We start from the raw sequence: 12,397 nt of genomic DNA, 5'->3' as shown, positions 1-12,397 counted from the left end.
GTTCGAAGCTCGTCGCCGTGGCCGGGACGAGGGAGGCATCGTCGTCCTCGACGACAGCGACGATGACGACGACGCGCCGCCACCACCGGTCCGCCATGGAGACGCCGGGCAGGGGTCCAGCAGGGGCGGCCGCGCCATCAAGAAGGAGAAGGCCGCCGACGACGACGAGGACGACGGCGATGTCGGCGACTTCGCCGCACTGATCAACTTCTTTGCCCCGTAGATGCCTTTTTTTTCAATAATTTATGTAAAAGGCCGAACATGTTGAATATGAATGCCAAGTTTGCCGTATATTAGCCGATCTTTGCCGAATTCAGATTTAAAAAAAACGCGTCTGGGGCTACCCTGGGGCGAGCGGCCCGCTCGCCCCCGCGCCGATTTTAGCGCCGGCTCGCCCCCGGGGGCGCGTAAAATCGCCGCCTGGGGGCCAACGGCTGGAGATGCTCTTAGTTTCCAGTAGTAAAACTGATGGATCTTTTTACCACCAGTTACTACAGGAGGTTGGTTTGCATGCGGGGTGGATCTGGTTGGCTGCTTCATTGCCGTGGGACGGCCGGAGCGTAGAATAAATTATTTCCGGACAGGCATAGTTAAGGTTTTCGACGGTGTAAAAGTTCTCTAAAATCCTGAAAAAAAGAACAAACACACCCAAAATATAACATGATCCAACGGAGTGATTGAAAAAATATTACTGGATGTGTCCTGGACAAAAAGAACAAATGTTTCAGTATATATTGATCCTGCAGTGAGCTGAAATGCTTGTTTTTCGCTGAGGACAAATAAATGTATATTTTCACAATCACACCATTGGATCATCTTATTATATTAGTGTGAGGCTCCCCTAATTATTTCATATTTTAATAACTTATAAACCGTTAAATGTCTAGCAAGCCTTAACTAGTTCTATGGCAAGCTATGATAAACATAGTTTTACCTAAAAATATTTCAAGTAATTCAAAGCAACATGGAAAATGGGTTATCTAAGGAAAATGTGTCCTACGGAAAAAAATCCCTATTTAAACATAGCATTAGTGGTTATTGCATCGAGGAATTATGAGAAAACATTGATTAAGACCATTATATGACGTATCAAATGTTGCACGGGAACTAATTGTTCTAAAAATCATCATCAGTTTAATATGACTTGCAGCTAATAATGGGCCATCTTCAAAGAAGAGTGGAACTAGAAGCCATGTAATAATAAATTCAAAAGGTTAATTTTGGTTGACACAAACATTATGTTCACTGTGGTTCAGATATTATATTATCTGTCAATATTGACATTTGTCCTAACTCATCAAAATACACAAACATTAGAGCAAAACAACAATTTGGTAAGCCAAGCCAACAATCATTTTTACATGGTTGTCTGTTATCAAAACAAAATCTACTACTTTTCTAAGACATGACAATGAAGACATTATACTAAATCAATGATAATACTGATGTCAAAAAATATCACTTGAAAGCATAACCATGGTTCATATTTACGCTCTAAAAAAGGCGAGAACAGACACTTTAGTAGTGTTAAGCTGGTTCACACCATCCCATAGACTTGTACAAGCAAACGGAGATATGCAACCAATGACAGACTTCATAACATCACCTGAACAATAAGATGACAGTGCATTAAAAATATAATGTGTTGTTTTTAGTTCATGTAAATTATGCTACCTTATGTATATAATCCTCCTGCAATATTTTATTTTGCTGAGAAATGTATAGGCCATAGTTACCTATAGAACTTCCCCGAGAAGCATCTGCGAGCTGATGTTGTGTTCCAGGCTACATATTTTCTGATATTTTATTTTACTGCCAGAGATAGAAGCTAAAGGCGGAGAAGAATCTGTGCACGGGCCTCGTGTTCTACGATGAATTGTTTGTGGGAGTGAGCAGTGTGCATTCAGCCATAACAATAAATGATTGTGCCTTTCGAAAAAGCAACAAAAAATAGCGTGTTAAGAGAAATAGAGGTGGCCTCCTCCAGATGCTATACATGGTATAGTGTGCTATTTACAAATGGTGTTTCAAAGTACTGCCATATAGCCTAAAATTAAAGGATTTTAACAAGAATAAATGATATAGTTTAATAATAAAGTACTAAAAAAGCTTTAATGTGGCCTAACATCAACAATCCATGAGGCAACGACATAGAAAAAATATACAAATTTAGAATTAGGTGCCGCCGGGATCTCCATTGCTAAAGAATAACCTCTCATTGCGGGATATTGAAGTACTCCATCTAGCTAGCTATTTAGCAAAGCGACGATCAATCAATCGAGTGCTAGGAGTTAAGATCGATAACTTGTAACATAATTGCGAACTAAGATCTAGCAAACATCATGATCCAACACGTACATCATGAACCTACTAGCCCAAAGAACTTGCCTGGTGCCTCACTTGTCATCGGCACAGCTGACGGCGACATCATGCCGCCGCAAACGGGGGAAGACTGGCGGAGAACAGTGGAAGACCAGCGAGGAATAGAAGAAGACGGGCCAAACAGGAGGAAGAAGAAGCCGCCGTCGGCGCACATGACTGCGTGGTTGGGTTGAGAATAAAGTAGAGAGTTGGGTACTAGTAGCGCTTGGTCGGATGGGGGATTGGCTATTTTACCTATTTGGGCTTGGTTAGATTTGTGTCTTTGGGCTAATGGGCTGCCAATAAAACATCACACTACAAGCTATACTGTTTTAGCGCAATATAGCGTGCTATTTCATGAATAGCCCCATCATAAGAAAAATTGCCAAACTTTAGTGTGGCCTCTCCTCGTATGCTATAGCGCGCTACTAGTAAAGAAATTGTGCACTATTTTTTCATTGAAAAAAGACATGATCTTCAAGTCTGAATGATGGAAAGAGTATGCCGTATTTATTTCTCTAAAAGCACCAAATATGCATTGACTATTTATGTTGGAGATGAAAAATACTCGAGAAAAGATTGTAGCCTATACTTGAGATTTAAGGAGTAAGTTGTGGTTGACATTAGCATTGTCACTATTATTCAAAGAGAGGGATCAGTGCCAAACTACTATATAATAAGGAACCCAAGTATCGAAGGTAATTAGTGTTATTGCTTTCCAATTACTTATGTATGTTTGTGCTTTTCACTGTACTAGCATAGTGGCCCGCCCCATGTGCAGGCTAGAATTTTATAAAGTTGTATCATGAACACATATGATTTCATTTGTGTAAGGAAACTTGCATCCAAATGTGATCACATTCTCAAATACGCACCTTTGGCGAACATAGTTTTGTCTTAGGCATGTTTGATGCACGGGGATCATCATTATCCGTTGTTAACTTATTATGAAATTATAATGTCGTATTAGGTTACTATTATTCTCATTGTAAAAAAATGTGTGTTTTCCATATATTTTTACCTTATATTTGTGTTATATACTAGTTTAACGAAAATGAAATAATACAACTTTTTTAATTGTGTTTTAAATCATTTATGTGTAAATGATTTTTAGTACATGAAATTCTTGGTAAAATGATGTGAATTATATTCTGAGATATTAGTTATATTTTGCATGGGCATTGATTCTGAAGAGATGGTTTTGGTAGGATAAATTCACTCACATGCTATTGAAAGTGGACTTGACACACTTGAAATTTGCTTCTATTAATTTGGCGTTGACCATTTTTGTGAATTTTTATCAGTAACGACAATTCTAGAAATAGTTATTGATATATAGTGAATGAATGAACCATACTAAGAATCCTTTCAGGAAGATTAGTTATGTTTTGTACAAGACAATTAGCAATAGCTCAACTGTGAAAGTGAACATCTACTTGACTCGATGTGAAATATTAAACTAACACGTAACTAAAGCTAGCTAACACATGAGCAACATGTAGAAAAACAATGGACAATAATAGGGGTTGCTTTGCTAAAGAATGATGAGCCAGTCCTTCGTAGGTGGGGTCAATGGTGTTCGATTTACGATTTATGAATTGTCTCTTCAGAAACAAAGAAACAAAGCCATTCAGATGATCCATGCTCCCGGCATTACTGCAGTCATTGTGGACCAATTGGTAGAACAGATCATTGTAAGTGGCACAACATACAAGTTGATGCTTATAATTCAAACATTTTCTAAATGGCCCTATTCCTTTGTGTGTATATGACTAAAGGGCATATTGGTTCTTCAGTCTCATTTGAGTATATAAGACGTGCATGCAATTTTAATAATACTCACTCTTTTGCTCTCATTTATTTGTTGTCTTTCGAGACTGAATATTTTTTCACTCATACCCGAGATACAAATAGAAGGAAGCCACATCAATATAGAAGCAACTATTTTGGCTAATAGTTCAATGGGAAATTTGTTTTTCCTCGATGCTCCATGATATTTAAGCTAACATTTTAACAAATTGCAAGATGTTCCAAACATTCTCTTTCAATCTTGCGGTTCAATGAGGTTGAGCCATGCGGTGGCTGAGATCATCACCTTGGGATTGACCATCATACATATTGTGATAGGGTGGACGCCACGCTCATTATCAGTGAGGGTGGAAAGATGGATAAGTAGTGACACGGGTAGGGTGCCATATTGAAATAGAGGATGTAGACCCGTGGGGGTCTTGAGCCATGCTTACTGGGCTAGGGGCATGTTTTTTTCTCCCGTTGCAACGCAGAGGAATCTTTGCTCGTAGAATTAAATCACATAAGCTTGGGGAATCATGTAGTAGATTGTCTAACTAAGGGTTAGGACTCAAGTAATATAATTTAGCTTGTAACAACATGGTAATGTAGATACTTATCTCCCATCTCAGGGGGAGTGTTTTTTTGAGAAGTCGAGGGAGTGTTGGGTTGAGTCTATGTGTGGGGTGTGTGTATGTGTTTGGACGAAATTAAAGCGCCACACTTATGTATATCCACTCATACTTGTAGGCTGTACCTAGAGATCAAGAGAGTGTTCCAGATGTTCCCTCAAGAGACAACAAAATCTTAGTGTGAATAACATCATCTGAGTTACACCGTCATCCATAAAAAGTGTTAACTTCATTACTCTAGATGCTTGGTCATATATTGATAGTAATAGCCCGTGTGACATGTAGTAAAAAGTGTTAACTTCATTACTCACAGGCATGGTCATAAATTGATAGTAATGTATCATGTAACATATAGTAAAACTTATTGATATCTTTACTGTGAAAGCCTGTGCGAACTATCGGTCGTAAAGCCCTGTGTAACATGTAGTAAAAGCTAATAATCTTTTTAATACATATGCTGGTGCTATTCAGTGCTCTGGCGTACGTGCGTGCAGCCTAAAAACCCATGGACTAATTTTTTATTCATTCCGTAATATGCTTGTTGTACTGTAGTAAAGAAATACTAGATTCGTTTACTACTTAATCTTCTATAGAACTTCATGGTAAAACTTTTTGCATTTTTGTAGTAAATGTGGTAGACACTTTTACAACTTAATTCTGGGTTTAGGTTTGATCGTAATACACTTAGTTTCCAGTAGTAAAACTAATGGATCTTTTTACCACTGGTCACTACAGGACGAAGGTTTGCATGCGAGGTGGATCTGGTTGGCGGCTTCGTTACCGTTGGATGGCCTAAAACTATTTCAAGTAATTAAAAGCAACATGGAAAATGGGATATCTAAGAAAAATGTGGCCTAAGGGAAAAAATCCCTATTTAAACATAGCTTTAGTGGTTTTTGCACTGAGGAATTATGAGAAAACATTGTTTAAGACCATTATATGACGTACCAAACATTGCACAGGAACTAATTGTTCTAAAATCAGCATTAGTTTCACATGACTTGTAGCTAATAATGGGCCATCTCCAAAGAAGAGTGGAACTAGAAGCAATGTAGTAATAAATTCAAAAGGCTATTTTTTTGACACAAACTTAATGTTCACTGTGGTTCAGATATTATCTTATCTGTCAATATTGCCATTTGTCCTAACTCATCAAAATACACCTACATTAGAGCAAAACAACAATCATTTTTAAATGGTTGATCGTTATGAAAACAAAATCTGCTACTTTTCTAAATGAAGACATTATACAAAATCATTGATAAGAATTACGTCAAAAAATATCACTTGAAAGCATAACCATGGTACATATTCACCTTCTAAAGAAGGCGTGAACGGGCACCGTGGTAGTCTTAAGTTGGTTCACACCATCCCATAGACTTGTACAGGAAAACGGAGACGTGCAACCAAAGACAGACTTCATATCATCATCTTAAAAATGAGATGACAGCGCATTAGAAATATAATGTGTTGTTTTACATTCATTTAAATCATGTTGCCTTATGTATATAATCCTCCTGCAACATTTTATTTTGCAGATAAATGTATAGGCCTTAGTTACCTATACAACTTCCCCGAGAAGCATCTGTGAGCTGATGTTGTGTTCCAGGCTACATATTTTCTGATATTTTATTTTACTACCAGAGATACAAGCTAAAGGTGGAGAAGAATCTGTGCACGGGCCTCATTTTCTATGATGAATTGTTTGTGAGAGTGATCAGTGTGCATTCAGCAGTAACAATAAATGATTGTGCCTTTCGAAAAAGAAACAAATAAATATCGTGTTAAGAGAAATAGGGGTGGTCTCCTCCAGATGCTATACACGCTATAGCGTGCTATTTACAGGTGGTGTTTCAAAGTAATGCCATGTATAGCCTAAAATTAAAGAACTTTAACAAGAATAAATGATGTAGTTCAATAATAAAGTACAAAAAAGGCTTTAATGCGGCCTAACATCAACAACCCATGAGGCAACAACATAGAAAAAATATACAAATTTAGAATCAGGTGCCGCCGGGATCTCCATTGCTAAAGAATAACCTCTCATTGCCGGATATTGGAGCACTCCATGTAGCTAGCTATTGAACAAAGCGACGATCAATCAATCGAGTGCTTGGATTTAAGATGGATAACTTGTAAGATAATTAAAATTAATATCAAGCAAACATCATGATCCAACACATACATCACGGACCTACGAGCCCAAAGAACTTGCTTGGTGCCTCACTTGTCAGCAGCGCAGCTTGCTGCGACTTCGTGCCGCCGCAAACGAGGGAAGACCGACGAAGAAAAGAGGAAGACCAGCGAGGAAAGGAAGAAGAGGGGCCAAACAGGAGGAAGAAGAAGCCGCAACCGCCGGCGCACAGGACCGCGTGGTTGGGTGGAGAATAAAGTAGAGAGTTGGGGACTGGAAGCGCTTGGTCAGATGGGGGATTAGCTATTTTTCCTATTTGGGCTAGGTCAGACCTGTGTCTTTGGGATAATGGGCTGCCAATAAAATAGTAACTACTACCTATACCATTTTAGCGCAATATAGCATGCTATTTCACGAATAGCCCCATCATAAGAAAAATTGCCAAACTTCAGTGTGGCCTCTCCTCGTATGCTATAGCACGCTACTTGTCGTGGGTTAGTCACGGCAGATGTCCTAGTGTGAGGACTTAGTCGTGGAGTCATCACGACGGGTTAGCTTAAAGGGGTTAAAGCGAGACAAAGGACGCAAGGAGTTCATACTGGTTCGGCCCATTGCGGTGAAGGTAAAGGCCTAATCTAGTTGATGTGGAATTGCTAGGGTCTCGATGACCAGGGAGCGAATCCGCTTGACCTGGCTCTCGAGTTGTTGTTTTTTGTCCTTGAACCGCCGTCGGGTCGTCCCCTTGCCTGTCGCTTATCCCTTGTCTTATAAATAGGGCCGAGGGTCCCTTTCCTTTTCTCCCCTTGCCTCTTCGTCTTTCTTCCACCTCGCGTCGCCTCAGTACTCGAGTGCTGCCGCCGCCGTTGACCTTCGCCTCTGCCCCAACAACGGCCGCCGCATTAACCTGATTCGACCATATTTTTGTCTGCACGCCTCCGCGTTCAACATCCCCGGTAAGTCTTTCCTTTGCTCCTCCCATAGATCCCGTTAGGGTTTCTGCGAGTTCGTTGAAGCTTAGTGCTGTTCTTCCCTATCTTCTCCGTAGTGTAAATGGCGAGCTCAGATCTGATGTTTTCCTGTGCAGTCGTAGTTATAGTTCCCCTTTTTCATCATTAGAGCATCCTCTTCATACTTTAGGTCTGAATATAGTTTGATTTGCTGACACGCTGCAGATCTGAATTTATCATATCAATCTGTGAGACATGTTTTCCATTACTTAGTTATTTCAGATCTGTACCTTCCATACCAAAGTAGGCGGTTTAACTTTTAGAAATTTGTAATCCGCCAGGTACCATTAGCCCTCTATTAAACCGCCGATTCGTCATTTTTGTAACCCTGCCAATGTAAGAATCTGGTTTAACATGTATATATGCTTCAATGTCTTCTCCTTCTGACCTTGCGACGCTTTATACTTGTCAGTCATGAATCTTAAACCGACATTGATCTTTTTCCAGCTTTTTTTTGAAATGGCCAAACAATTCTATCCTTGCAACTGCGTCCCCTCCCGGGTTACTGAAGAGCAGTTAAATGGATGTGTCGCAACCGGCGCTTTAGCAAAAAAGGAAGTCATCCACTAGAGGGCTCCTGGTCCGGAAAATCCTCCTGAGCCCAAGGATGGAGAAGTAATCGTGTTCGTTGATCATCTGGGTCGAGGGTTTAGCCCTCCCGGATCAAAAAATTTCCGTGATGTGCTTGCTAGATTCCAGCTCCACCCTCGAGATATTGGACCTAACTCTGTGACCAATATTTGTAATTTTCAAGTATTTTTCAAGGCTTATCTGCAAGAAGAACCCATCGTTGAGCTGTTCAGAGACTTTTTCTACTTGAACCGTTGTACTGAGTTTACAGATGGGCCCAATACTGAGCTTGGCAGGGTTTCAATCCAGAAGAGGAAAGATGTTAGTTTCCCTCACGCCAGGCATCATAGTCACCCCAAGGACTGGAATCAGACTTGGTTTTACTGCCGAGATACGTCTCCAACTGATGAGAATCCTCTGCTGGGTTATCGTCCTCACCGGCTTACCAACACACATCCATTCCCCCAAGGACTTAGCGCCAAAGAACGAGCCAAGTACGCTCCACAGCTTTCAGAGCTTCGGGCCTTCGTTGCAAACGGCTTAACAGGCATTGGTTTTGTTCGCTGTTGGATCTCCTGGAGTATTCTGCCTTTAAGCCGACGCCCCGGTTTAATGTGCGAGTACATAGAGGACATAAAAGACCCTCAACGGCATATTGACATTCAACTAACAGAAGCTGAAATCACTGAGGCTGTCAAGAAAATACTGAATGAACCGGAGGCTGTCTGTAGCAAGACAGGGCTAAGTCCCTTCTGCGCTTCCAATAAAGCGCCAGCTGTAAGAATTATATAAGTTTTGTTTTAACCTGATCCTTTTAAATATTCCCTCAAAATTTTGTCAATCTTTGACAGGGTGACGATCCGTTCTGGAAGAAGAAACCACAGGATAAACCGGCAAAAGACACCTCGCCCCAAGACTAAGGTCACTAAAAAACCTGCCAACAAGAAAACCGCTGAATCCTCTGAACCAAACGTTGATGATGATAATTACCATGTTAATGAAATGTTTCAATCCCGAAATAATTATCATATGTAGTGCAGATGTTGCAACAATGAAATGTTTCAATCCCGAAATAATTACCATGTTAATAACCTCTATATTTCATACAATAATATGACCAAATACTCATTTTGTTGGAGTTTGACATCTTTTGACCTCATTCGCCTCTCACTATCAAATCCTTTTTGGACAATATACTAGTAGAAAAAGGGTCAAATGTCAGACACATTAGTCCCGGTTTGAATTTGAGCCGGCACTAATGTGTCCATTAGTGCCGGTTCAAACGGCTAGGCGGGAGGATATCTTTAGTACCAGTTCGAAGCGAACCTTTAGCAGTGGTTGGATGTTATCAGGCTGGGGCCCGGCAAGCCCCTTTAGTACCGGTTCGTGCATGAACCGGTAGTAAAGAGGTTGTGGCAGGCTGTTTTTAGTCCCACCTCGCTCCCCTAGCAGGATTTTTACCACTTTAAATATGTCACTTCTCAAACTATCACAAGCACTTGGTCTTCATTGAACTCTATGTGTAGAATTTGTGGTCGCATTATGAGTCTTCACCGGTTTGTAAACCATTGAGGACTCATGTTGACAATTCAGATTGTACACAAAAAGATCATTGATAATCAATGTATTTTTTATGTATATTTTTACATGTTTACGCCCTCACTCTCTCCACTCACTCATGTTGACAATTCAGATTGTCCAGATTTTTTTTGCGTTCCCTATGCAGCATTCAAAGCAACATCATCAATTTTCATCATGTTCTGGCTGTTTTTCATTCATTTTCCTATTTGTTTATAGAGCTAAATGCCCGTGAATTGAAAATCACTACAAAATGAACTCTTAAAATGTGGAAACTTGGCATGGTATCATCATTTCACCCACATAGCATGTGCAAAAGAGTAGAGAGGGTTACGGCAAAAACAGAACGCACTTCGTGTACAAACTGGACAATCTCTTTCGGAGTATCAGGGTTTCAGACGAGAACTCGTCTGTTACACAGGCGCTTCATTTTTTTAATGTTATTTAAACTCCAGACTTTTTTTGCATTCGCTATGCAACATTCAAAGCGACGTCATCAATTTTCAACCCGTTCTGACATCATTTGCCGGTTTTCATTCATTTACCGATTTGTTTAGAGAGCTAAATGACCGTGAAATTGAAATCACTACAAAATGAACTCAGAAAATGTTGAAACTGTTGGGGAACGTAGCAGAAATTCAAAATTTTCTACGCATCACCAAGATCAATCTATGGAGTAATCTAGCAACGAGGGGAAGGGGAGTGAATCTACATACCCTTGTAGATCGCGATGCGGAAGCGTTGCAAGAACGCGGATGAGGGAGTCGTACTCGTAGCGATTCAGATCGCGGTTGATTCCGATCTAAGCACCGAAAGAACGGTGCCTCCGCGTTCAACACACGTGCAGCCCGGTGACGTCTCCCACGCCTTGATCCAGCAAGGAGAGAGGGAGAGGTTGGGGAAGACTCCATCCAGCAGCAACACGACGGCATGGTGGTGGTGGAGGAGCGTGGCAATCCCGCAGGGCTTCGCCAAGCACCGCGGGAGAGGAGGAGGAGGGAGAGGGGTAGGGCTGCGTCGAAAGAGAGACGTTCTCATGTCTATGGCAGCCCCAAAACCTCAATATATATAGGGGAGGGGGAGGGCTGCGCCCCCATCTAGGGTTTCCCCCTTCAAGGGGTGCGGCCAGCCCTAGATGGGGCTTGGGGGGCGGCCAAAGGGGGGAGGAGTGCCTCCCAAGTCAAGTGGAGGCCCTCCCTCTTAGGGTTTCCCCTCTCCCATGCGCATGGGCCTTGGGGGGGCTGGTGCCCCTGGCCCATTAAGGCTAGGGCGCCCCCTTACAGCCCATGCTACTGTATTGGACGTGGTGGAACATTTTCCGGACCTCCGGACCCCTCCGGAATCCTCCGGAATCTTCTGGAAGCTTCCCGGTACAATACCGAAAAAACCCGAACTTTTCCCGGAACCCGAACAACAACTTTCCATATATAAATCTTTACCTCCGGACCATTCCGGAACTCCTCGTGACGTCCGGGATCTCATCCGGGACTCCGAACAACATTCGGTAACCACGTACATGCTTTCCCTATAACCCTTGCGTCATCGAACCTTAAGTGTGTAGACCCTACGGGTTCGGGAACCATGCAGACATGACCGAGACGTTCTCCGGTCAATAACCAACAGCGGGATCTGGATACCCATGTTGGCTCCCACATGTTCCACGATGATCTCATCGGATGAACCACGATGTCGGGGATTCAATCAATCCCGTATGCAATTCCCTTTGTCTATCGGTATGTTACTTGCCCGAGATTCGATCGTCGGTATTCCCGATACCTTGTTCAATCTCGTTACCGGCAAGTCTCTTTACTCGTTCCGTAACTCACATCATCCCGTGATCAACTCCTTGGTCACATTGTGCACATTATGATGATGTCCTACCGAGTGGGCCCAGAGATACCTCTCCGTTTACACGGAGTGACAAATCCCAGTCTCGATTCGTGCCAACCCAACAGACACTTTCGGAGATACCTGTAGTGCACCTTTATAGTCACCCAGTTACGTTGTGACGTTTGGTACACCCAAAGCATTCCTACGGTATCCGGGAGTTGCACAATCTCATGGTCTAAGGAAATGATACTTGACATTAGAAAAGCTCTGAGCAAACGAACTATACGATCTTGTGCTAGGCTTAGGATTGGGTCTTGTCCATCACATCATTCTCCTAATGATGTGATCCCGTTATCAACGACATCCAATGTCCATGGTCAGGAAACCGTAACCATCTATTGATCAACGAGCTAGTCAACTAGAGGCTTACTAGGGACATGGTGTTGTCTATGTATCCACACATGCATCTGAGTTTCCTATCAATACAATTCTAGCAT

Source organism: Aegilops tauschii, chromosome 6 (genome assembly GCF_002575655.3).
Source record: "Aegilops tauschii subsp. strangulata cultivar AL8/78 chromosome 6, Aet v6.0, whole genome shotgun sequence".
Lineage (NCBI taxonomy): Eukaryota > Viridiplantae > Streptophyta > Magnoliopsida > Poales > Poaceae > Aegilops > Aegilops tauschii.
This window is presented reverse-complemented; position numbering follows the sequence as displayed.